We start from the raw sequence: 21,483 nt of genomic DNA on the forward strand, positions 1-21,483 counted from the left end.
GCTTAAGTCTTGGCAAGTACCAGCATGGGAGACTGGCTTGGAATCCCAAGTTCTGGTGACCTTTTTGAACCTGAAAATTGTGTTAGTTTCTATATAAGATAGTAGAAGAAGGTTCAAATTGAACAACTGCTGTCAACGGCCATTCTAAGCTGAATGTGCCTGCTCTCGCCAGATCGCAGCAGCAATGCAGCTTAAGGCTTGGCAAGTACCAGCATGGGAGACTGGCTGGGAATCCCAAGTTCCGTTGCCCTTTTTGAACCTGAAAATTGTGTTAGTTTCTCTATGAGATAGTAAAAGAAGGTTCAAATTGAACAGCTGCTGTCAACGGCCATTCTAAGCTGAATGTGCATGCTCTTGTCAGATCACAGCAGCGATGCAGCTTAAGGCTTGGCAAGTACCAGCATGGGAGACTGGCTGGGAATCCCAAGTTCTGGTGACTTTTTTGAACCTGAAAATTGTGTTAGTTTCTCTATGAGATAGTAAAAGAAGGTTCAAATTGAACAGCTGCTGTCAACGGCCATTCTAAGCTGAATGTGCCAGCTCTCGTCAGATCGCAGCAGCAATGCAGCTTAAGGCTTGGCAAGTACCAGCATGGGAGACTGGCTGGGATTCCCAAGTTCTGTTGACCTTTTTGAACCTGAAAATGTGTTAGTTTCTCTATGAGATAGTAAAAGAAGGTTCAAATTGAACAGCTGCTGTCAACGGCCATTCTAAGCTGAATATGCGTGCGCTTGTCAGATCGCAACAGCGATGCAGCTTAAGGCTTGGCAAGTACCAGCATGGGAGACTGGCTTGGAATCCCAAGTTCTGGTGACCTTTTTGAACCTGAAAATTGTGTTAGTTTCTCTATGAGATAGCAAAAGAAGGTTCAAATTGAACAGTTGCTGTCAATGGCCATTCTAAGCTGAATGTGCCAGCTCTCGTCAGATCGCAGCAGCAATGCAGCTTAAGGCTTGGCAAGTACCAGCATGGGAGACTGGCTGGGAATCCCAAGTTCCGTTGCCCTTTTTGAACCTGAAAATTGTGTTAGTTTCTCTATGAGATAGTAAAAGAAGGTTCAAATTGAACAGCTGCTGTCAACGGCCATTCTAAGCTGAATGTGCGTGCTCTTGTGAGATCGCAGCAGCGATGCAGCTTAAGGCTTGGCAAGTACCAGCATGGGAGACTGGCTTGGAATCCCAAGTTCTGGTGACCTTTTTGTACCTGAAAATTGTGTTAGTTTCTCTATGAGATAGCAAAAGAAGGTTCAAATTGAACAGCTGCTGTCAACGGCCATTCTAAGCTGAATGTGCCTGCTCTTGTCAGATTGCAGCAGCAATGCAGCTTAAGGCTTGGCAAGTACCAGCATGGGAGACTGGCTTGGAATCCCAAGTTCTGGTGACCTTTTTGAACCTTAAAATTGTGTTAGTTTCTATATAAGATAGTAGAAGAAGGTTCAAATTGAACAACTGCTGTCAATGGCCATTCTAAGCTAAATGTGCCTGCTCTTGCCAGATCGCAGCAGCAATGCAGCTTAAGGCTTGGCAAGTACCAGCATGGGAGACTGGCTGGGAATCCCAAGTTCCGTTGACCTTTTTGAACCTGAAAATTGTGTTAGTTTCTCTATGAGATAGTAAAAGAAGGTTCAAATTGAACAGCTGCTGTCAACGGCCATTCTAAGCTGAATGTGCCTGCTCTCGTCAGATCGCAGCAGCAATGCAGCTTAAGGCTTGGCAAGTACCAGCATGGGAGACTGGCTGGGAATCCCAAGTTCTGTTGACCTTTTTGAACCTGAAAATGTGTTAGTTTCTCTATGAGATAGTAAAAGAAGGTTCAAATTGAACAGCTGCTGTCAACGGCCATTCTAAGCTGAATGTGCGTGCTCTTGTCAGATCGCAGCAGCGATGCAGCTTAAGGCTTGGCAAGTACCAGCATGGGAGACTGGCTTGGAATCCCAAGTTCTGGTGACCTTTTTGAACCTGAAAATTGTGTTAGTTTCTCTATGAGATAGCAAAAGAAGGTTCAAATTGAACAGCTGCTGTCAACGGCCATTCTAAGCTGAATGTGCCTGCTCTTGTCAGATTGCAGCAGCAATGCAGCTTAAGGCTTGGCAAGTACCAGCATGGGAGACTGGCTTGGAATCCCAAGTTCTGGTGACCTTTTTGAACCTGAAAATTGTGTTAGTTTATATATGAGATAGTAGAAGAAGGTTCAAATTGAACAACTGCTGTCAATGGCCATTCTAAGCTGAATGTGCCTGCTCTTGTCAGATCGCAGCAGCAATGCAGCTTAAGGCTTGGCAAGTACCAGCATGGGAGACTGGCTGGGAATCCCAAGTTCTGTTGACCTTTTTGAACCTGAAAATTGTGTTAGTTTCTCTATGAGATAGTAAAAGAAGGTTCAAATTGAACAGCTGCTGTCAACAGCCAATCTAAGCTGAATGTGCGTGCTCTTGTCAGATCGCAGCAGCGATGCAGCTTAAGGCTTGGCAAGTACCAGCATGGGAGACTGGCTGGGAATCCCAAGTTCCGTTGACCTTTTTGAACCTGAAAATTGTGTTAGTTTCTCTATGAGATAGCAAAAGAAGGTTCAAATTGAACAACTGCTGTCAACGGCCATTCTAAGCTGAATGTGCCTGCTCTCGTCAGATCGAAGCAGCAATGCAGCTTAAGGCTTGGCAAGTACCAGCATGGGAGACTGGCTGGGAATCCCAAGTTCTGTTGACCTTTATGAACCTGAAAATTGTGTTAGTTTCTCTATGAGATAGTAAAAGAAGGTTCAAATTGAACAGCTGCTGTCAACGGCCATTCTAAGCTGAATGTGCGTGCTCTTGTCAGATCGCAGCAGCGATGCAGCTTAAGGCTTGGCAAGTTCCAGCATGGGAGACTGGCTTGGAATCCCAAGTTCTGGTGACCTTTTTGAACCTGAAAATTGTGTTAGTTTCTCTATGAGATAGCAAAAGAAGGTTCAAATTGAACAGCTGCTGTCAACGGCCATTCTAAGCTGAATGTGCCTGCTCTTGTCAGATTGCAGCAGCAATGCAGCTTAAGTCTTGGCAAGTACCAGCATGGGAGACTGGCTTGGAATCCCAAGTTCTGGTGACCTTTTTGAACCTTAAAATTGTGTTAGTTTCTATATAAGATAGTAGAAAAAGGTTCAAATTGAACAACTGCTGTCAATGGCCATTCGAAGCTGAATGTGCCTGCTCTTGCCAGATCGCAGCAGCAATGCAGCTTAAGGCTTGGCAAGTACCAGCATGGGAGACTGGCTGGGAATCCCAAGTTCCGTTGACCTTTTTGAACCTGAAAATTGTGTTAGTTTCTCTATGAGATAGTAAAAGAAGGTTCAAATTGAACAGCTGCTGTCAACGGCCATTCTAAGCTGAATGTGCGTGCTCTTGTCAGATCGCAGCAGCGATGCAGCTTAAGGCTTGGCAAGTACCAGCATGGGAGACTGGCTTGGAATCCCAAGTTCTGGTGACCTTTTTGAACCTGAAAATTGTGTTAGTTTCTCTATGAGATAGCAAAAGAAGGTTCAAATTGAACAGCTGCTGTCAACGGCCATTCTAAGCTGAATGTGCCTGCTCTTGTCAGATTGCAGCAGCAATGCAGCTTAAGGCTTGGCAAGTACCAGCATGGGAGACTGGCTTGGAATCCCAAGTTCTGGTGACCTTTTTGAACCTGAAAATTGTGTTATTTTCTATATAAGATAGTAGAAGAAGGTTCAAATTGAACAACTGCTGTCAATGGCCATTCTAAGCTGAATGTGCCTGCTCTTGCCAGATCGCAGCAGCAATGCAGCTTAAGGCTTGGCAAGTACCAGCATGGGAGACTGGCTGGGAATCCCAAGTTCTGTTGCCCTTTTTTGAACCTGAAAATTGTGTTAGTTTCTCTATGAGATAGTAAAAGAACTTTCAAATTGAACAGCTGCTGTCAACGGCCATTCTAAGCTGAATGTGCGTGCTCTTGTCAGATCGCAGCAGCGATGCAGCTTAAGGCTTGGCAAGTACCAGCATGGGAGACTGGCTTGGAATCCCAAGTTCTGGTGACCTTTTTGAACCTGAAAATTGTGTTAGTTTCTATATGAGATAGTAGAAGAAGGTTCAAATTGAACAACTGCTGTCAATGGCCATTCTAAGCTGAATGTGCCTGCTCTTGTCAGATCGCAGCAGCAATGCAGCTTAAGGCTTGGCAAGTACCAGCATGGGAGACTGGCTGGGAATCCCAAGTTCTGTTGACCTTTTTGAACCTGAAAATTGTGTTAGTTTCTCTATGAGATAGTAAAAGAAGGTTCAAATTGAACAGCTGCTGTCAACAGCCATTCTAAGCTGAATGTGCGTGCTCTTGTCAGATCGCAGCAGCGATGCAGCTTAAGGCTTGGCAAGTACCAGCATGGGAGACTGGCTGGGAATCCCAAGTTCCGTTGACCTTTTTGAACCTGAAAATTGTGTTAGTTTCTCTATGAGATAGCAAAAGAAGGTTCAAATTGAACAGCTGCTGTCAACGGCCTTTCTAAGCTGAATGTGCCTGCTCTCGTCAGATCGAAGCAGCAATGCAGCTTAAGGCTTGGCAAGTTCCAGCATGGGAGACTGGCTGGGAATCCCAAGTTCTGTTGACCATTTTGAACTTGAAAATTGTTTTAGTTTCTCTATGAGATAGTAAAAGAAGGTTCAATTTGAAATGCTGCTGTCAACGGCCATTCTAAGCTGAATGTGCCTGCTCTTGTCAGATCGCAGCAGCAATGCAGCTTAAGGCTTGGCAAGTACCAGCATGGGAGACTGGCTGGGAATCCCAAGTTCCGTTGACCTTTTTGAACCTGAAAATTGTGTTAGTTTCTCTATGAGATAGTAAAAGAAGGTTCAAATTGAACAGCTGCTGTCAACGGCCATTCTAAGCTGAATGTGCGTGCTCTTGTCAGATCGCAGCAGCGATGCAGCTTAAGGCTTGGCAAGTACCAGCATGGGAGACTGGCTGGGAATCCCAAGTTCTGGTGACTTTTTTGAACCTGAAAACTGTGTTAGTTTCTCTATGAGATAGTAGAAGAAGGTTCAAATTGAACAACTGCTGTCAACGGCCATTCTAAGCTGAATGTGTGTGCTCTTGTCAGATCGCAGCAGCGATGCAGCTTAAGGCTTGGCAAGTACCAGCATGGGAGACTGGCTGGGAATCCCAAGTTCTGTTGACCTTTTTGAACCTGAAAATTGTGTTAGTTTCTCTATGAGATAGTAAAAGAAGGTTCAAATTGAACAGCTGCTGTCAACGGCCATTCTAAGCTGAATGTGCGTGCTCTTGTCAGATCGCAGCAGCGATGCAGCTTAAGGCCTGGCAAGTACCAGCATGGGAGACTGGCTGGGAATCCCAAGTTCTGGTGACTTTTTTGAACCTGAAAACTGTGTTAGTTTCTCTATGAGATAGTAGAAGAAGGTTCAAATTGAACAACTGCTGTCAACGGACATTCTAAGCTGAATGTGTGTGCTCTTGTCAGATCGCAGCAGCGATGCAGCTTAAGGCTTGGCAAGTACCAGCATGGGAGACTGGCTGGGAATCCCAAGTTCTGTTGACCTTTTTGAACCTGAAAACTTGTTAGTTTCTCTATGAGATAGTAAACGAAGGTTCAAATTGAACAGCTGCTGTCAACGGCCATTCTAAGCTGAATGTGCCTGCTCTTGTCAGATTGCAGCAGCAATGCAGCTTAAGGCTTGGCAAGTACCAGCATGGGAGACTGGCTTGGAATCCCAAGTTCTGGTGACCTTTTTGAACCTGAAAATTGTGTTAGTTTCTATATAAGATAGTAGAAGAAGGTTCAAATTGAACAACTGCTGTCAACGGCCATTCTAAGCTGAATGTGCCTGCTCTCGCCAGATCGCAGCAGCAATGCAGCTTAAGGCTTGGCAAGTACCAGCATGGGAGACTGGCTGGGAATCCCAAGTTCCGTTGCCCTGTTTGAGCCTGAAAATTGTGTTAGTTTCTCTATGAGATAGTAAAAGAAGGTTCAAATTGAACAGCTGCTGTCAACGGCCGTTCTAAGCTGAATGTGCGTGCTCTTGTCAGATCACAGCAGCGATGCAGCTTAAGGCTTGGCAAGTACCAGCATGGGAGACTGGCTGGGAATCCCAAGTTCTGGTGACTTTTTTGAACCTGAAAATTGTGTTAGTTTCTCTATGAGATAGTAAAAGAAGGTTCAAATTGAACAGCTGCTGTCAACGGCCATTCTAAGCTGAATGTGCCTGCTCTTGTCAGATCGCAGCAGCAATGCAGCTTAAGGCTTGGCAAGTACCAGCATGGGAGACTGGCTGGGAATCCCAAGTTCCGTTGACCTTTTTGAACCTGAAAATTGTGTTAGTTTCTCTATGAGATAGTAAAAGAAGGTTCAAATTGAACAGCTGCTGTCAACGGCCATTCTAAGCTGAATGTGCCTGCTCTCGTCAGATCGCAGCAGCAATGCAGCTTAAGGCTTGGCAAGTACCAGCATGGGAGACTGGCTGGGAATCCCAAGTTCTGTTGACCTTTTTGAACCTGAAAATGTGTTAGTTTCTCTATGAGATAGTAAAAGAAGGTTCAAATTGAACAGCTGCTGTCAACGGCCATTCTAAGCTGAATGTGCGTGCGCTTGTCAGATCGCAACAGCGATGGAGCTTAAGGCTTGGCAAGTACCAGCATGGGAGACTGGCTTGGAATCCCAAGTTCTGGTGACCTTTTTGAACCTGAAAATTGTGTTAGTTTCTCTATGAGATAGCAAAAGAAGGTTCAAATTGAACAGTTGCTGTCAATGGCCATTCTAAGCTGAATGTGCCAGCTCTCGTCAGATCGCAGCAGCAATGCAGCTTAAGGCTTGGCAAGTACCAGCATGGGAGACTGGCTGGGAATCCCAAGTTCTGTTGCCCTTTTTGAACCTGAAAATTGTGTTAGTTTCTCTATGAGATAGTAAAAGAAGGTTCAAATTGAACAGCTGCTGTCAACGGCCATTCTAAGCTGAATGTGCGTGCTCTTGTGAGATCGCAGCAGCGATGCAGCTTAAGGCTTGGCAAGTACCAGCATGGGAGACTGGCTTGGAATCCCAAGTTCTGGTGACCTTTTTGAACCTGAAAATTGTGTTAGTTTCTCTATGAGATAGCAAAAGAAGGTTCAAATTGAACAGCTGCTGTCAACGGCCATTCTAAGCTGAATGTGCCTGCTCTTGTCAGATTGCAGCAGCAATGCAGCTTAAGGCTTGGCAAGTACCAGCATGGGAGACTGGCTTGGAATCCCAAGTTCTGGTGACCTTTTTGAACCTTAAAATTGTGTTAGTTTCTATATAAGATAGTAGAAGAAGGTTCAAATTGAACAACTGCTGTCAATGGCCATTCTAAGCTGAATGTGCCTGCTCTTGCCAGATCGCAGCAGCAATGCAGCTTAAGGCTTGGCAAGTACCAGCATGGGAGACTGGCTGGGAATCCCAAGTTCCGTTGACCTTTTTGAACCTGAAAATTGTGTTAGTTTCTCTATGAGATAGTAAAAGAAGGTTCAAATTGAACAGCTGCTGTCAACGGCCATTCTAAGCTGAATGTGCCTGCTCTCGTCAGATCGCAGCAGCAATGCAGCTTAAGGCTTGGCAAGTACCAGCATGGGAGACTGGCTGGGAATCCCAAGTTCTGTTGACCTTTTTGAACCTGAAAATGTGTTAGTTTCTCTATGAGATAGTAAAAGAAGGTTCAAATTGAACAGCTGCTGTCAACGGCCATTCTAAGCTGAATGTGCGTGCTCTTGTCAGATCGCAGCAGCGATGCAGCTTAAGGCTTGGCAAGTACCAGCATGGGAGACTGGCTTGGAATCCCAAGTTCTGGTGACCTTTTTGAACCTGAAAATTGTGTTAGTTTCTCTATGAGATAGCAAAAGAAGGTTCAAATTGAACAGCTGCTGTCAACGGCCATTCTAAGCTGAATGTGCCTGCTCTTGTCAGATTGCAGCAGCAATGCAGCTTAAGGCTTGGCAAGTACCAGCATGGGAGACTGGCTTGGAATCCCAAGTTCTGGTGACCTTTTTGAACCTGAAAATTGTGTTATTTTCTATATAAGATAGTAGAAGAAGGTTCAAATTGAACAACTGCTGTCAATGGCCATTCTAAGCTGAATGTGCCTGCTCTTGCCAGATCGCAGCAGCAATGCAGCTTAAGGCTTGGCAAGTACCAGCATGGGAGACTGGCTGGGAATCCCAAGTTCTGTTGCCCTTTTTTGAACCTGAAAATTGTGTTAGTTTCTCTATGAGATAGTAAAAGAACTTTTAAATTGAACAGCTGCTGTCAACGGCCATTCTAAGCTGAATGTGCGTGCTCTTGTCAGATCGCAGCAGCGATGCAGCTTAAGGCTTGGCAAGTACCAGCATGGGAGACTGGCTTGGAATCCCAAGTTCTGGTGACCTTTTTGAACCTGAAAATTGTGTTAGTTTCTATATGAGATAGTAGAAGAAGGTTCAAATTGAACAACTGCTGTCAATGGCCATTCTAAGCTGAATGTGCCTGCTCTTGTCAGATCGCAGCAGCAATGCAGCTTAAGGCTTGGCAAGTAACAGCATGGGAGACTGGCTGGGAATCCCAAGTTCTGTTGACCTTTTTGAACCTGAAAATTGTGTTAGTTTCTCTATGAGATAGTAAAAGAAGGTTCAAATTGAACAGCTGCTGTCAACAGCCATTCTAAGCTGAATGTGCGTGCTCTTGTCAGATCGCAGCAGCGATGCAGCTTAAGGCTTGGCAAGTACCAGCATGGGAGACTGGCTGGGAATCCCAAGTTCCGTTGACCTTTTTGAACCTGAAAATTGTGTTAGTTTCTCTATGAGATAGTAAAAGAAGGTTCAAATTGAACAGCTGCTGTCAACGGCCATTCTAAGCTGAATGTGCGTGCTCTTGTCAGATCGCAGCAGCGATGCAGCTTAAGGCTTGGCAAGTTCCAGCATGGGAGACTGGCTGGGAATCCCAAGTTCTGTTGACCATTTTGAACTTGAAAATTGTTTTAGTTTCTCTATGAGATAGTAAAAGAAGGTTCAATTTGAAATGCTGCTGTCAACGGCCATTCTAAGCTGAATGTGCCTGCTCTTGTCAGATCGCAGCAGCAATGCAGCTTAAGGCTTGGCAAGTACCAGCATGGGAGACTGGCTGGGAATCCCAAGTTCCGTTGACCTTTTTGAACCTGAAAATTGTGTTAGTTTCTCTATGAGATAGTAAAAGAAGGTTCAAATTGAACAGCTGCTGTCAACGGCCATTCTAAGCTGAATGTGCGTGCTCTTGTCAGATCGCAGCAGCGATGCAGCTTAAGGCTTGGCAAGTACCAGCATGGGAGACTGGCTTGGAATCCCAAGTTCTGGTGACCTTTGTGAACCTGAAAATTGTGTTAGTTTCTATATAAGATAGTAGAAGAAGGTTCAAATTGAACAACTGCTGTCAATGGCCATTCTAAGCTGAATGTGCCTGCTCTAGCCAGATCGCAGCAGCAATGCAGCTTAAGGCTTGGCAAGTACCAGCATGGGAGACTGGCTGGGAATCCCAAGTTCCGTTGCCCTTTTTGAACCTGAAAATTGTGTTAGTTTCTCTATGAGATAGTAAAAGAACTTTCAAATTGAACAGCTGCTGTCAACGGCCATTCTAAGCTGAATGTGCGTGCTCTTGTCAGATCGCAGCAGCGATGCAGCTTAAGGCTTGGCAAGTACCAGCATGGGAGACTGGCTTGGAATCCCAAGTTCTGGTGACCTTTTTGAACCTGAAAATTGTGTTAGTTTCTCTATGAGATAGCAAAAGAAGGTTCAAATTGAACAGCTGCTGTCAACGGCCATTCTAAGCTGAATGTGCCTGCTCTTGTCAGATTGCAGCAGCAATGCAGCTTAAGGCTTGGCAAGTACCAGCATGGGAGACTGGCTTGGAATCCCAAGTTCTGGTGACCTTTTTGAACCTGAAAATTGTGTTATTTTCTATATAAGATAGTAGAAGAAGGTTCAAATTGAACAACTGCTGTCAATGGCCATTCTAAGCTGAATGTGCCTGCTCTTGCCAGATCGCAGCAGCAATGCAGCTTAAGGCTTGGCAAGTACCAGCATGGGAGACTGGCTGGGAATCCCAAGTTCTGTTGCCCTTTTTTGAACCTGAAAATTGTGTTAGTTTCTCTATGAGATAGTAAAAGAACTTTCAAATTGAACAGCTGCTGTCAACGGCCATTCTAAGCTGAATGTGCGTGCTCTTGTCAGATCGCAGCAGCGATGCAGCTTAAGGCTTGGCAAGTACCAGCATGGGAGACTGGCTTGGAATCCCAAGTTCTGGTGACCTTTTTGAACCTGAAAATTGTGTTAGTTTCTATATGAGATAGTAGAAGAAGGTTCAAATTGAACAACTGCTGTCAATGGCCATTCTAAGCTGAATGTGCCTGCTCTTGTCAGATCGCAGCAGCAATGCAGCTTAAGGCTTGGCAAGTAACAGCATGGGAGACTGGCTGGGAATCCCAAGTTCTGTTGACCTTTTTGAACCTGAAAATTGTGTTAGTTTCTCTATGAGATAGTAAAAGAAGGTTCAAATTGAACAGCTGCTGTCAACAGCCATTCTAAGCTGAATGTGCGTGCTCTTGTCAGATCGCAGCAGCGATGCAGCTTAAGGCTTGGCAAGTACCAGCATGGGAGACTGGCTGGGAATCCCAAGTTCCGTTGACCTTTTTGAACCTGAAAATTGTGTTAGTTTCTCTATGAGATAGTAAAAGAAGGTTCAAATTGAACAGCTGCTGTCAACGGCCATTCTAAGCTGAATGTGCGTGCTCTTGTCAGATCGCAGCAGCGATGCAGCTTAAGGCTTGGCAAGTTCCAGCATGGGAGACTGGCTGGGAATCCCAAGTTCTGTTGACCATTTTGAACTTGAAAATTGTTTTAGTTTCTCTATGAGATAGTAAAAGAAGGTTCAATTTGAAATGCTGCTGTCAACGGCCATTCTAAGCTGAATGTGCCTGCTCTTGTCAGATCGCAGCAGCAATGCAGCTTAAGGCTTGGCAAGTACCAGCATGGGAGACTGGCTGGGAATCCCAAGTTCCGTTGACCTTTTTGAACCTGAAAATTGTGTTAGTTTCTCTATGAGATAGTAAAAGAAGGTTCAAATTGAACAGCTGCTGTCAACGGCCATTCTAAGCTGAATGTGCGTGCTCTTGTCAGATCGCAGCAGCGATGCAGCTTAAGGCTTGGCAAGTACCAGCATGGGAGACTGGCTTGGAATCCCAAGTTCTGGTGACCTTTGTGAACCTGAAAATTGTGTTAGTTTCTATATAAGATAGTAGAAGAAGGTTCAAATTGAACAACTGCTGTCAATGGCCATTCTAAGCTGAATGTGCCTGCTCTAGCCAGATCGCAGCAGCAATGCAGCTTAAGGCTTGGCAAGTACCAGCATGGGAGACTGGCTGGGAATCCCAAGTTCCGTTGCCCTTTTTGAACCTGAAAATTGTGTTAGTTTCTCTATGAGATAGTAAAAGAACTTTCAAATTGAACAGCTGCTGTCAACGGCCATTCTAAGCTGAATGTGCGTGCTCTTGTCAGATCGCAGCAGCGATGCAGCTTAAGGCTTGGCAAGTACCAGCATGGGAGACTGGCTTGGAATCCCAAGTTCTGGTGACCTTTTTGAACCTGAAAATTGTGTTAGTTTCTATATGAGATAGTAGAAGAAGGTTCAAATTGAACAACTGCTGTCAATGGCCATTCTAAGCTGAATGTGCCTGCTCTCGTCAGATCGCAGCAGCAATGCAGCTTAAGGCTTGGCAAGTACCAGCATGGGAGACTGGCTGGGAATCCCAAGTTCCGTTGACCTTTTTGAACCTGAAAATTGTGTTAGTTTCTCTATGAGATAGCAAAAGAAGGTTCAAATTGAACAGCTGCTGTCAACGGCCATTCTAAGCTGAATGTGCCTGCTCTCGTCAGATCGAAGCAGCAATGCAGCTTAAGGCTTGGCAAGTACCAGCATGGGAGACTGGCTGGGAATCCCAAGTTCTGTTGACCTTTATGAACCTGAAAATTGTGTTAGTTTCTCTATGAGATAGTAAAAGAAGGTTCAAATTGAACAGCTGCTGTCAACGGCCATTCTAAGCTGAATGTGCGTGCTCTTGTCAGATCGCAGCAGCGATGCAGCTTAAGGCTTGGCAAGTTCCAGCATGGGAGACTGGCTGGGAATCCCAAGTTCTGTTGACCATTTTGAACTTGAAAATTGTTTTAGTTTCTCTATGAGATAGTAAAAGAAGGTTCAATTTGAAATGCTGCTGTCAACGGCCATTCTAAGCTGAATGTGCCTGCTCTTGTCAGATCGCAGCAGCAATGCAGCTTAAGGCTTGGCAAGTACCAGCATGGGAGACTGGCTGGGAATCCCAAGTTCCGTTGACCTTTTTGAACCTGAAAATTGTGTTAGTTTCTCTATGAGATAGTAAAAGAAGGTTCAAATTGAACAGCTGCTGTCAACGGCCATTCTAAGCTGAATGTGCGTGCTCTTGTCAGATCGCAGCAGCGATGCAGCTTAAGGCTTGGCAAGTACCAGCATGGGAGACTGGCTGGGAATCCCAAGTTCTGGTGACTTTTTTGAACCTGAAAACTGTGTTAGTTTCTCTATGAGATAGTAAAAGAAGGTTCAAATTGAACAGCTGCTGTCAACGGCCATTCTAAGCTGAATGTGCGTGCTCTTGTCAGATCGCAGCAGCGATGCAGCTTAAGGCCTGGCAAGTACCAGCATGGGAGACTGGCTGGGAATCCCAAGTTCTGGTGACTTTTTTGAACCTGAAAACTGTGTTAGTTTCTCTATGAGATAGTAGAAGAAGGTTCAAATTGAACAACTGCTGTCAACGGACATTCTAAGCTGAATGTGTGTGCTCTTGTCAGATCGCAGCAGCGATGCAGCTTAAGGCTTGGCAAGTACCAGCATGGGAGACTGGCTGGGAATCCCAAGTTCTGTTGACCTTTTTGAACCTGAAAACTTGTTAGTTTCTCTATGAGATAGTAAACGAAGGTTCAAATTGAACAGCTGCTGTCAATGGCCATTCTAAGCTGAATGTGCCTGCTCTTGTCAGATTGCAGCAGCAATGCAGCTTAAGGCTTGGCAAGTACCAGCATGGGAGACTGGCTTGGAATCCCAAGTTCTGGTGACCTTTTTGAACCTGAAAATTGTGTTAGTTTCTATATAAGATAGTAGAAGAAGGTTCAAATTGAACAACTGCTGTCAACGGCCATTCTAAGCTGAATGTGCCTGCTCTCGCCAGATCGCAGCAGCAATGCAGCTTAAGGCTTGGCAAGTACCAGCATGGGAGACTGGCTGGGAATCCCAAGTTCCGTTGCCCTTTTTGAGCCTGAAAATTGTGTTAGTTTCTCTATGAGATAGTAAAAGAAGGTTCAAATTGAACAGCTGCTGTCAACGGCCGTTCTAAGCTGAATGTGCGTGCTCTTGTCAGATCACAGCAGCGATGCAGCTTAAGGCTTGGCAAGTACCAGCATGGGAGACTGGCTGGGAATCCCAAGTTCTGGTGACTTTTTTGAACCTGAAAATTGTGTTAGTTTCTCTATGAGATAGTAAAAGAAGGTTCAAATTGAACAGCTGCTGTCAACGGCCATTCTAAGCTGAATGTGCCTGCTCTCGTCAGATCGCAGCAGCAATGCAGCTTAAGGCTTGGCAAGTACCAGCATGGGAGACTGGCTGGGAATCCCAAGTTCCGTTGACCTTTTTGAACCTGAAAATTGTGTTAGTTTCTCTATGAGATAGTAAAAGAAGGTTCAAATTGAACAGCTGCTGTCAACGGCCATTCTAAGCTGAATGTGCCTGCTCTCGTCAGATCGCAGCAGCAATGCAGCTTAAGGCTTGGCAAGTACCAGCATGGGAGACTGGCTGGGAATCCCAAGTTCTGTTGACCTTTTTGAACCTGAAAATGTGTTAGTTTCTCTATGAGATAGTAAAAGAAGGTTCAAATTGAACAGCTGCTGTCAACGGCCATTCTAAGCTGAATGTGCCTGCTCTTGTCAGATCGCAGCAGCAATGCAGCTTAAGGCTTGGCAAGTACCAGCATGGGAGACTGGCTGGGAATCCCAAGTTCCGTTGACCTTTTTGAACCTGAAAATTGTGTTAGTTTCTCTATGAGATAGTAAAAGAAGGTTCAAATTGAACAGCTGCTGTCAACGGCCATTCTAAGCTGAATGTGCCTGCTCTCGTCAGATCGCAGCAGCAATGCAGCTTAAGGCTTGGCAAGTACCAGCATGGGAGACTGGCTGGGAATCCCAAGTTCTGTTGACCTTTTTGAACCTGAAAATGTGTTAGTTTCTCTATGAGATAGTAAAAGAAGGTTCAAATTGAACAGCTGCTGTCAACGGCCATTCTAAGCTGAATGTGCGTGCGCTTGTCAGATCGCAACAGCGATGGAGCTTAAGGCTTGGCAAGTACCAGCATGGGAGACTGGCTTGGAATCCCAAGTTCTGGTGACCTTTTTGAACCTGAAAATTGTGTTAGTTTCTCTATGAGATAGCAAAAGAAGGTTCAAATTGAACAGTTGCTGTCAATGGCCATTCTAAGCTGAATGTGCCAGCTCTCGTCAGATCGCAGCAGCAATGCAGCTTAAGGCTTGGCAAGTACCAGCATGGGAGACTGGCTGGGAATCCCAAGTTCTGTTGCCCTTTTTGAACCTGAAAATTGTGTTAGTTTCTCTATGAGATAGTAAAAGAAGGTTCAAATTGAACAGCTGCTGTCAACGGCCATTCTAAGCTGAATGTGCGTGCTCTTGTGAGATCGCAGCAGCGATGCAGCTTAAGGCTTGGCAAGTACCAGCATGGGAGACTGGCTTGGAATCCCAAGTTCTGGTGACCTTTTTGAACCTGAAAATTGTGTTAGTTTCTCTATGAGATAGCAAAAGAAGGTTCAAATTGAACAGCTGCTGTCAACGGCCATTCTAAGCTGAATGTGCCTGCTCTTGTCAGATTGCAGCAGCAATGCAGCTTAAGGCTTGGCAAGTACCAGCATGGGAGACTGGCTTGGAATCCCAAGTTCTGGTGACCTTTTTGAACCTTAAAATTGTGTTAGTTTCTATATAAGATAGTAGAAGAAGGTTCAAATTGAACAACTGCTGTCAATGGCCATTCTAAGCTGAATGTGCCTGCTCTTGCCAGATCGCAGCAGCAATGCAGCTTAAGGCTTGGCAAGTACCAGCATGGGAGACTGGCTGGGAATCCCAAGTTCCGTTGACCTTTTTGAACCTGAAAATTGTGTTAGTTTCTCTATGAGATAGTAAAAGAAGGTTCAAATTGAACAGCTGCTGTCAACGGCCATTCTAAGCTGAATGTGCCTGCTCTCGTCAGATCGCAGCAGCAATGCAGCTTAAGGCTTGGCAAGTACCAGCATGGGAGACTGGCTGGGAATCCCAAGTTCTGTTGACCTTTTTGAACCTGAAAATGTGTTAGTTTCTCTATGAGATAGTAAAAGAAGGTTCAAATTGAACAGCTGCTGTCAACGGCCATTCTAAGCTGAATGTGCGTGCTCTTGTCAGATCGCAGCAGCGATGCAGCTTAAGGCTTGGCAAGTACCAGCATGGGAGACTGGCTTGGAATCCCAAGTTCTGGTGACCTTTTTGAACCTGAAAATTGTGTTAGTTTCTCTATGAGATAGCAAAAGAAGGTTCAAATTGAACAGCTGCTGTCAACGGCCATTCTAAGCTGAATGTGCCTGCTCTTGTCAGATTGCAGCAGCAATGCAGCTTAAGGCTTGGCAAGTACCAGCATGGGAGACTGGCTTGGAATCCCAAGTTCTGGTGACCTTTTTGAACCTGAAAATTGTGTTATTTTCTATATAAGATAGTAGAAGAAGGTTCAAATTGAACAACTGCTGTCAATGGCCATTCTAAGCTGAATGTGCCTGCTCTTGCCAGATCGCAGCAGCAATGCAGCTTAAGGCTTGGCAAGTACCAGCATGGGAGACTGGCTGGGAATCCCAAGTTCTGTTGCCCTTTTTTGAACCTGAAAATTGTGTTAGTTTCTCTATGAGATAGTAAAAGAACTTTCAAATTGAACAGCTGCTGTCAACGGCCATTCTAAGCTGAATGTGCGTGCTCTTGTCAGATCGCAGCAGCGATGCAGCTTAAGGCTTGGCAAGTACCAGCATGGGAGACTGGCTTGGAATCCCAAGTTCTGGTGACCTTTTTGAACCTGAAAATTGTGTTAGTTTCTATATGAGATAGTAGAAGAAGGTTCAAATTGAACAACTGCTGTCAATGGCCATTCTAAGCTGAATGTGCCTGCTCTTGTCAGATCGCAGCAGCAATGCAGCTTAAGGCTTGGCAAGTAACAGCATGGGAGACTGGCTGGGAATCCCAAGTTCTGTTGACCTTTTTGAACCTGAAAATTGTGTTAGTTTCTCTATGAGATAGTAAAAGAAGGTTCAAATTGAACAGCTGCTGTCAACAGCCATTCTAAGCTGAATGTGCGTGCTCTTGTCAGATCGCAGCAGCGATGCAGCTTAAGGCTTGGCAAGTACCAGCATGGGAGACTGGCTGGGAATCCCAAGTTCCGTTGACCTTTTTGAACCTGAAAATTGTGTTAGTTTCTCTATGAGATAGTAAAAGAAGGTTCAAATTGAACAGCTGCTGTCAACGGCCATTCTAAGCTGAATGTGCGTGCTCTTGTCAGATCGCAGCAGCGATGCAGCTTAAGGCTTGGCAAGTTCCAGCATGGGAGACTGGCTGGGAATCCCAAGTTCTGTTGACCATTTTGAACTTGAAAATTGTTTTAGTTTCTCTATGAGATAGTAAAAGAAGGTTCAATTTGAAATGCTGCTGTCAACGGCCATTCTAAGCTGAATGTGCCTGCTCTTGTCAGATCGCAGCAGCAATGCAGCTTAAGGCTTGGCAAGTACCAGCATGGGAGACTGGCTGGGAATCCCAAGTTCCGTTGACCTTTTTGAACCTGAAAATTGTGTTAGTTTCTCTATGAGATAGTAAAAGAAGGTTCAAATTGAACAGCTGCTGTCAACGGCCATTCTAAGCTGAATGTGCGTGCTCTTGTCAGATCGCAGCAGCGATGCAGCTTAAGGCTTGGCAAGTACCAGCATGGGAGACTGGCTTGGAATCCCAAGTTCTGGTGACCTTTGTGAACCTGAAAATTGTGTTAGTTTCTATATAAGATAGTAGAAGAAGGTTCAAATTGAACAACTGCTGTCAATGGCCATTCTAAGCTGAATGTGCCTGCTCTAGCCAGATCGCAGCAGCAATGCAGCTTAAGGCTTGGCAAGTACCAGCATGGGAGACTGGCTGGGAATCCCAAGTTCCGTTGCCCTTTTTGAACCTGAAAATTGTGTTAGTTTCTCTATGAGATAGTAAAAGAACTTTCAAATTGAACAGCTGCTGTCAACGGCCATTCTAAGCTGAATGTGCGTGCTCTTGTCAGATCGCAGCAGCGATGCAGCTTAAGGCTTGGCAAGTACCAGCATGGGAGACTGGCTTGGAATCCCAAGTTCTGGTGACCTTTTTGAACCTGAAAATTGTGTTAGTTTCTATATGAGATAGTAGAAGAAGGTTCAAATTGAACAACTGCTGTCAATGGCCATTCTAAGCTGAATGTGCCTGCTCTCGTCAGATCGCAGCAGCAATGCAGCTTAAGGCTTGGCAAGTACCAGCATGGGAGACTGGCTGGGAATCCCAAGTTCCGTTGACCTTTTTGAACCTGAAAATTGTGTTAGTTTCTCTATGAGATAGCAAAAGAAGGTTCAAATTGAACAGCTGCTGTCAACGGCCATTCTAAGCTGAATGTGCCTGCTCTCGTCAGATCGAAGCAGCAATGCAGCTTAAGGCTTGGCAAGTACCAGCATGGGAGACTGGCTGGGAATCCCAAGTTCTGTTGACCTTTATGAACCTGAAAATTGTGTTAGTTTCTCTATGAGATAGTAAAAGAAGGTTCAAATTGAACAGCTGCTGTCAACGGCCATTCTAAGCTGAATGTGCGTGCTCTTGTCAGATCGCAGCAGCGATGCAGCTTAAGGCTTGGCAAGTTCCAGCATGGGAGACTGGCTGGGAATCCCAAGTTCTGTTGACCATTTTGAACTTGAAAATTGTTTTAGTTTCTCTATGAGATAGTAAAAGAAGGTTCAATTTGAAATGCTGCTGTCAACGGCCATTCTAAGCTGAATGTGCCTGCTCTTGTCAGATCGCAGCAGCAATGCAGCTTAAGGCTTGGCAAGTACCAGCATGGGAGACTGGCTGGGAATCCCAAGTTCCGTTGACCTTTTTGAACCTGAAAATTGTGTTAGTTTCTCTATGAGATAGTAAAAGAAGGTTCAAATTGAACAGCTGCTGTCAACGGCCATTCTAAGCTGAATGTGCGTGCTCTTGTCAGATCGCAGCAGCGATGCAGCTTAAGGCTTGGCAAGTACCAGCATGGGAGACTGGCTGGGAATCCCAAGTTCTGGTGACTTTTTTGAACCTGAAAACTGTGTTAGTTTCTCTATGAGATAGTAAAAGAAGGTTCAAATTGAACAGCTGCTGTCAACGGCCATTCTAAGCTGAATGTGCGTGCTCTTGTCAGATCGCAGCAGCGATGCAGCTTAAGGCCTGGCAAGTACCAGCATGGGAGACTGGCTGGGAATCCCAAGTTCTGGTGACTTTTTTGAACCTGAAAACTGTGTTAGTTTCTCTATGAGATAGTAGAAGAAGGTTCAAATTGAACAACTGCTGTCAACGGACATTCTAAGCTGAATGTGTGTGCTCTTGTCAGATCGCAGCAGCGATGCAGCTTAAGGCTTGGCAAGTACCAGCATGGGAGACTGGCTGGGAATCCCAAGTTCTGTTGACCTTTTTGAACCTGAAAACTTGTTAGTTTCTCTATGAGATAGTAAACGAAGGTTCAAATTGAACAGCTGCTGTCAATGGCCATTCTAAGCTGAATGTGCCTGCTCTTGTCAGATTGCAGCAGCAATGCAGCTTAAGGCTTGGCAAGTACCAGCATGGGAGACTGGCTTGGAATCCCAAGTTCTGGTGACCTTTTTGAACCTGAAAATTGTGTTAGTTTCTATATAAGATAGTAGAAGAAGGTTCAAATTGAACAACTGCTGTCAACGGCCATTCTAAGCTGAATGTGCCTGCTCTCGCCAGATCGCAGCAGCAATGCAGCTTAAGGCTTGGCAAGTACCAGCATGGGAGACTGGCTGGGAATCCCAAGTTCCGTTGCCCTTTTTGAGCCTGAAAATTGTGTTAGTTTCTCTATGAGATAGTAAAAGAAGGTTCAAATTGAACAGCTGCTGTCAACGGCCGTTCTAAGCTGAATGTGCGTGCTCTTGTCAGATCACAGCAGCGATGCAGCTTAAGGCTTGGCAAGTACCAGCATGGGAGACTGGCTGGGAATCCCAAGTTCTGGTGACTTTTTTGAACCTGAAAATTGTGTTAGTTTCTCTATGAGATAGTAAAAGAAGGTTCAAATTGAACAGCTGCTGTCAACGGCCATTCTAAGCTGAATGTGCCTGCTCTCGTCAGATCGCAGCAGCAATGCAGCTTAAGGCTTGGCAAGTACCAGCATGGGAGACTGGCTGGGAATCCCAAGTTCCGTTGACCTTTTTGAACCTGAAAATTGTGTTAGTTTCTCTATGAGATAGTAAAAGAAGGTTCAAATTGAACAGCTGCTGTCAACGGCCATTCTAAGCTGAATGTGCCTGCTCTCGTCAGATCGCAGCAGCAATGCAGCTTAAGGCTTGGCAAGTACCAGCATGGGAGACTGGCTGGGAATCCCAAGTTCTGTTGACCTTTTTGAACCTGAAAATGTGTTAGTTTCTCTATGAGATAGTAAAAGAAGGTTCAAATTGAACAGCTGCTGTCAACGGCCATTCTAAGCTGAATGTGCGTGCGCTTGTCAGATCGCAACAGCGATGGAGCTTAAGGCTTGGCAAGTACCAGCATGGGAGACTGGCTTGGAATCCCAAGTTCTGGTGACCTTTTTGAACCTGAAAATTGTGTTAGTTTCTCTATGAGATAGCAAAAGAAGGTTCAAATTGAACAGTTGCTGTCAATGGCCATTCTAAGCTGAATGTGCCAGCTCTTGTCAGATCGCAGCAGCAATGCAGCTTAAGGCTTGGCAAGTACCAGCATGGGAGACTGGCTGGGAATCCCAAGTTCCGTTGCCCTTTTTGAACCTGAAAATTGTGTTAGTTTCTCTATGAGATAGTAAAAGAAGGTTCAAATTGAACAGCTGCTGTCAACGGCCATTCTAAGCTGAATGTGCGTGCTCTTGTGAGATCGCAGCAGCGATGCAGCTTAAGGCTTGGCAAGTACCAGCATGGGAGACTGGCTTGGAATCCCAAGTTCTGGTGACCTTTTTGAACCTGAAAATTGTGTTAGTTTCTCTATGAGATAGCAAAAGAAGGTTCAAATTGAACAGCTGCTGTCAACGGCCATTCTAAGCTGAATGTGCCTGCTCTTGTCAGATTGCAGCAGCAATGCAGCTTAAGGCTTGGCAAGTACCAGCATGGGAGACTGGCTTGGAATCCCAAGTTCTGGTGACCTTTTTGAACCTTAAAATTGTGTTAGTTTCTATATAAGATAGTAGAAGAAGGTTCAAATTGAACAACTGCTGTCAATGGCCATTCTAAGCTGAATGTGCCTGCTCTTGCCAGATCGCAGCAGCAATGCAGCTTAAGGCTTGGCAAGTACCAGCATGGGAGACTGGCTGGGAATCCCAAGTTCCGTTGACCTTTTTGAACCTGAAAATTGTGTTAGTTTCTCTATGAGATAGTAAAAGAAGGTTCAAATTGAACAGCTGCTGTCAACGGCCATTCTAAGCTGAATGTGCCTGCTCTCGTCAGATCGCAGCAGCAATGCAGCTTAAGGCTTGGCAAGTACCAGCATGGGAGACTGGCTGGGAATCCCAAGTTCTGTTGACCTTTTTGAACCTGAAAATGTGTTAGTTTCTCTATGAGATAGTAAAAGAAGGTTCAAATTGAACAGCTGCTGTCAACGGCCATTCTAAGCTGAATGTGCGTGCTCTTGTCAGATCGCAGCAGCGATGCAGCTTAAGGCTTGGCAAGTACCAGCATGGGAGACTGGCTTGGAATCCCAAGTTCTGGTGACCTTTTTGAACCTGAAAATTGTGTTAGTTTCTCTATGAGATAGCAAAAGAAGGTTCAAATTGAACAGCTGCTGTCAACGGCCATTCTAAGCTGAATGTGCCTGCTCTTGTCAGATTGCAGCAGCAATGCAGCTTAAGGCTTGGCAAGTACCAGCATGGGAGACTGGCTTGGAATCCCAAGTTCTGGTGACCTTTTTGAACCTGAAAATTGTGTTAGTTTCTATATGAGATAGTAGAAGAAGGTTCAAATTGAACAACTGCTGTCAATGGCCATTCTAAGCTGAATGTGCCTGCTCTTGTCAGATCGCAGCAGCAATGCAGCTTAAGGCTTGGCAAGTACCAGCATGGGAGACTGGCTGGGAATCCCAAGTTCTGTTGACCTTTTTGAACCTGAAAATTGTGTTAGTTTCTCTATGAGATAGTAAAAGAAGGTTCAAATTGAACAGCTGCTGTC

At 45.1% G+C, this 21,483-nt stretch overlaps 37 pseudogenes; all 37 read left to right on the forward strand.

Moving 5' to 3' along the window:
* Positions 1–1,642: 1,642 nt before the first annotated feature.
* On the forward strand, positions 1,643–1,761 carry LOC140079116 (5S ribosomal RNA; annotated as a pseudogene).
* A 447-nt stretch (positions 1,762–2,208) lies between these two features.
* Positions 2,209–2,327, forward strand: LOC140094408 (5S ribosomal RNA; annotated as a pseudogene).
* A 259-nt stretch (positions 2,328–2,586) lies between these two features.
* LOC140095551 (5S ribosomal RNA) lies at positions 2,587–2,705 on the forward strand (annotated as a pseudogene).
* Positions 2,706–4,099: 1,394 nt separating this feature from the next.
* LOC140094410 (5S ribosomal RNA) lies at positions 4,100–4,218 on the forward strand (annotated as a pseudogene).
* Positions 4,219–4,666: 448 nt separating this feature from the next.
* LOC140088855 (5S ribosomal RNA) lies at positions 4,667–4,785 on the forward strand (annotated as a pseudogene).
* A 637-nt stretch (positions 4,786–5,422) lies between these two features.
* On the forward strand, positions 5,423–5,541 carry LOC140097518 (5S ribosomal RNA; annotated as a pseudogene).
* A 258-nt stretch (positions 5,542–5,799) lies between these two features.
* On the forward strand, positions 5,800–5,918 carry LOC140094567 (5S ribosomal RNA; annotated as a pseudogene).
* Positions 5,919–6,177: 259 nt separating this feature from the next.
* Positions 6,178–6,296, forward strand: LOC140088857 (5S ribosomal RNA; annotated as a pseudogene).
* A 70-nt stretch (positions 6,297–6,366) lies between these two features.
* LOC140079117 (5S ribosomal RNA) lies at positions 6,367–6,485 on the forward strand (annotated as a pseudogene).
* A 258-nt stretch (positions 6,486–6,743) lies between these two features.
* On the forward strand, positions 6,744–6,862 carry LOC140098142 (5S ribosomal RNA; annotated as a pseudogene).
* Positions 6,863–7,310: 448 nt separating this feature from the next.
* Positions 7,311–7,429, forward strand: LOC140098823 (5S ribosomal RNA; annotated as a pseudogene).
* Positions 7,430–7,499: 70 nt separating this feature from the next.
* On the forward strand, positions 7,500–7,618 carry LOC140079118 (5S ribosomal RNA; annotated as a pseudogene).
* Positions 7,619–9,011: 1,393 nt separating this feature from the next.
* Positions 9,012–9,130, forward strand: LOC140088858 (5S ribosomal RNA; annotated as a pseudogene).
* Positions 9,131–10,902: 1,772 nt separating this feature from the next.
* On the forward strand, positions 10,903–11,021 carry LOC140088859 (5S ribosomal RNA; annotated as a pseudogene).
* A 637-nt stretch (positions 11,022–11,658) lies between these two features.
* On the forward strand, positions 11,659–11,777 carry LOC140082649 (5S ribosomal RNA; annotated as a pseudogene).
* Positions 11,778–11,847: 70 nt separating this feature from the next.
* On the forward strand, positions 11,848–11,966 carry LOC140095552 (5S ribosomal RNA; annotated as a pseudogene).
* A 259-nt stretch (positions 11,967–12,225) lies between these two features.
* On the forward strand, positions 12,226–12,344 carry LOC140088860 (5S ribosomal RNA; annotated as a pseudogene).
* A 448-nt stretch (positions 12,345–12,792) lies between these two features.
* Positions 12,793–12,911, forward strand: LOC140097519 (5S ribosomal RNA; annotated as a pseudogene).
* A 258-nt stretch (positions 12,912–13,169) lies between these two features.
* Positions 13,170–13,288, forward strand: LOC140094568 (5S ribosomal RNA; annotated as a pseudogene).
* A 259-nt stretch (positions 13,289–13,547) lies between these two features.
* Positions 13,548–13,666, forward strand: LOC140091392 (5S ribosomal RNA; annotated as a pseudogene).
* A 70-nt stretch (positions 13,667–13,736) lies between these two features.
* LOC140079119 (5S ribosomal RNA) lies at positions 13,737–13,855 on the forward strand (annotated as a pseudogene).
* A 69-nt stretch (positions 13,856–13,924) lies between these two features.
* On the forward strand, positions 13,925–14,043 carry LOC140088862 (5S ribosomal RNA; annotated as a pseudogene).
* A 70-nt stretch (positions 14,044–14,113) lies between these two features.
* Positions 14,114–14,232, forward strand: LOC140079120 (5S ribosomal RNA; annotated as a pseudogene).
* Positions 14,233–14,490: 258 nt separating this feature from the next.
* On the forward strand, positions 14,491–14,609 carry LOC140098143 (5S ribosomal RNA; annotated as a pseudogene).
* Positions 14,610–15,057: 448 nt separating this feature from the next.
* LOC140098825 (5S ribosomal RNA) lies at positions 15,058–15,176 on the forward strand (annotated as a pseudogene).
* Positions 15,177–15,246: 70 nt separating this feature from the next.
* Positions 15,247–15,365, forward strand: LOC140079123 (5S ribosomal RNA; annotated as a pseudogene).
* A 1,393-nt stretch (positions 15,366–16,758) lies between these two features.
* Positions 16,759–16,877, forward strand: LOC140088863 (5S ribosomal RNA; annotated as a pseudogene).
* A 637-nt stretch (positions 16,878–17,514) lies between these two features.
* On the forward strand, positions 17,515–17,633 carry LOC140082650 (5S ribosomal RNA; annotated as a pseudogene).
* Positions 17,634–17,703: 70 nt separating this feature from the next.
* Positions 17,704–17,822, forward strand: LOC140095553 (5S ribosomal RNA; annotated as a pseudogene).
* A 259-nt stretch (positions 17,823–18,081) lies between these two features.
* LOC140088864 (5S ribosomal RNA) lies at positions 18,082–18,200 on the forward strand (annotated as a pseudogene).
* Positions 18,201–18,648: 448 nt separating this feature from the next.
* On the forward strand, positions 18,649–18,767 carry LOC140097520 (5S ribosomal RNA; annotated as a pseudogene).
* A 258-nt stretch (positions 18,768–19,025) lies between these two features.
* Positions 19,026–19,144, forward strand: LOC140094569 (5S ribosomal RNA; annotated as a pseudogene).
* Positions 19,145–19,403: 259 nt separating this feature from the next.
* Positions 19,404–19,522, forward strand: LOC140091404 (5S ribosomal RNA; annotated as a pseudogene).
* A 70-nt stretch (positions 19,523–19,592) lies between these two features.
* On the forward strand, positions 19,593–19,711 carry LOC140079124 (5S ribosomal RNA; annotated as a pseudogene).
* Positions 19,712–20,536: 825 nt separating this feature from the next.
* Positions 20,537–20,655, forward strand: LOC140098826 (5S ribosomal RNA; annotated as a pseudogene).
* A 70-nt stretch (positions 20,656–20,725) lies between these two features.
* LOC140079125 (5S ribosomal RNA) lies at positions 20,726–20,844 on the forward strand (annotated as a pseudogene).
* Positions 20,845–21,291: 447 nt separating this feature from the next.
* LOC140094411 (5S ribosomal RNA) lies at positions 21,292–21,410 on the forward strand (annotated as a pseudogene).
* Positions 21,411–21,483: the final 73 nt, after the last annotated feature.

This window comes from Engystomops pustulosus, chromosome 9 (genome assembly GCF_040894005.1).
Source record: "Engystomops pustulosus chromosome 9, aEngPut4.maternal, whole genome shotgun sequence".
Classification (NCBI taxonomy): domain Eukaryota; kingdom Metazoa; phylum Chordata; class Amphibia; order Anura; family Leptodactylidae; genus Engystomops; species Engystomops pustulosus.